This window comes from Etheostoma spectabile, chromosome 12 (assembly GCF_008692095.1).
Source record: "Etheostoma spectabile isolate EspeVRDwgs_2016 chromosome 12, UIUC_Espe_1.0, whole genome shotgun sequence".
NCBI lineage: Eukaryota > Metazoa > Chordata > Actinopteri > Perciformes > Percidae > Etheostoma > Etheostoma spectabile.
In genome coordinates, this window is record NC_045744.1 from 25863370 (window position 1) to 25865018 (window position 1649).

A 1649-nucleotide genomic window follows, 5' to 3' on the forward strand; every position below is an offset into this window, starting at 1 on the left:
GTGTGTGTGTGTATATGTGTTGTGTGAGTGTGTAAGCGTCTGTGAAGATCCTAAAAAGGCAACGAATCTTGACTGTTGGAGACAAGTGAGCCAGTCATCTCACTGACAGTGAAAATATGGGGCTGAATCAAATTTAGGTGGAATTGAGTGTGGGATAAGCTGTCAGTGCTCATCTGGGACAACTTCCTTTTTCGTTCTCCTTTCAGTCCACCACACACTTGCCAAGACAAACACTTCTCTCGTGTGTGTTTTCTCTCTCCACGTACTCCTAAATGGAAAACAGAAAGATTGAGCAGCAAAGAAAAGAAATTCCTCAGCAATGGCTCCAAGGTTTTTTTCTGTCTTTAAAAATCAGGTCCAACAAACTTGAGACAAAGATGTCCATCTGAACATTGGGTTGCCTCTGTGATGCTGCACCACCAAACAGAGTTATTCTTAGTGGGGGGAAAAAAGTGAGCTGGAAAGAGTTATAATCCCATCAGATGCTCTCTGGAGTGGGCCGTCCCATGTAGTCCCCTGTCAGTGGGCCATAACTGACTCCTGCTATCTCTTCTCTTCTCTCTTTAGAGTGGTGGGACCAAATTTGGGCTTTATACAACAAACAACAACAACACTATCTCCCTAGAGAGTGAGAGAGAGAGAGAGAGAGGCATATGGTGGAGGGAGAGAGAAGGGGTGGAGTGCTGAATGGTTGAGAGAGAGAGAGAGAGAGAGAGAGAGAGAGAGAGAGAGAAGGGTGGGGAGCTGGTTGGTTGAGAGAGAGAGAGAGAGAGAGAGAGAGAGAGAGAGAGAGATAGAAAGTACAGAGAAAGTGGACAACTCTGAACAGCACTGGGGTTAAAGTAGGACAAATAGAGTTGAGGTGAAAGCGGAAAAGAAGAAGAGAAAGAAAGAAGAAAAAGAGCTATATTAGAGTGTTACAAGTACAAGTTTGTTTCTATGAGAGTGTGTACAGTTTTCATGTCACCAGCCTGCCTCCATGCCAGCAGTCACAATAGTTCACCGGTCAATCAATACTTCAATATTGTGTGTGTAATTCAATTTTTAATATTGAGTTCTCCTCTCATGCCACAATATAATCCATCTGAGCCGCACAATATCCTTTTTTACTGTTAAACAAAGATTTGGTGTCGTCAAATTGGTGACTGTGAAAAAGAGAACATGTGATTAGAATGGAAGGACATTTTGCATAATGTGAGAGAGAAGGCAGACAGGAAGTGTCCATTACAAGACATCTGAGGTTTATTACTGTCCATGACAGCCTGGCCATCAGGGAGGACAAAGGGTACAGATGACTCCGGCCCAAAACCCAGACGGACCCATAAAAATCTCTAACTCTGATTTTCCACTGGGCGTCTGTGCTGCGAGCCGGTTTTGTTCCGTCGTCCGCCACGCACCATATCACACCTGGAGCGCCTCAGAAGCAAAGCCTCTTGCTGGCTGACTCGCAGATTATATTGTCTCTACAAGTACTTTACAGGACAATCACGTGTTTATTAAGCTAGTGTCCACCTTCCAATCCAAGCACTCCTGCACTCAAACTCCATGCCTTCTCTGTGATGTCTGTTATGTTATGTTTTTCCACCTCCAAAATGTATCTCTCGTCATCCATGGTGTTGTAGAGGAGACGTATGCTATATTGTTGGGGG

At 44.4% G+C, this 1649-nt stretch overlaps 1 protein-coding gene across 3 annotated transcripts in view; it reads right to left on the reverse strand.

Annotated features, from left to right (window-relative positions):
* The window catches only part of pde4ca (phosphodiesterase 4C, cAMP-specific a), a 60000-nt gene that overhangs the window by 44693 nt on the left and 13658 nt on the right, over nt 1-1649 (reverse strand). The gene's annotated exons all lie outside the window — the stretch shown is intronic.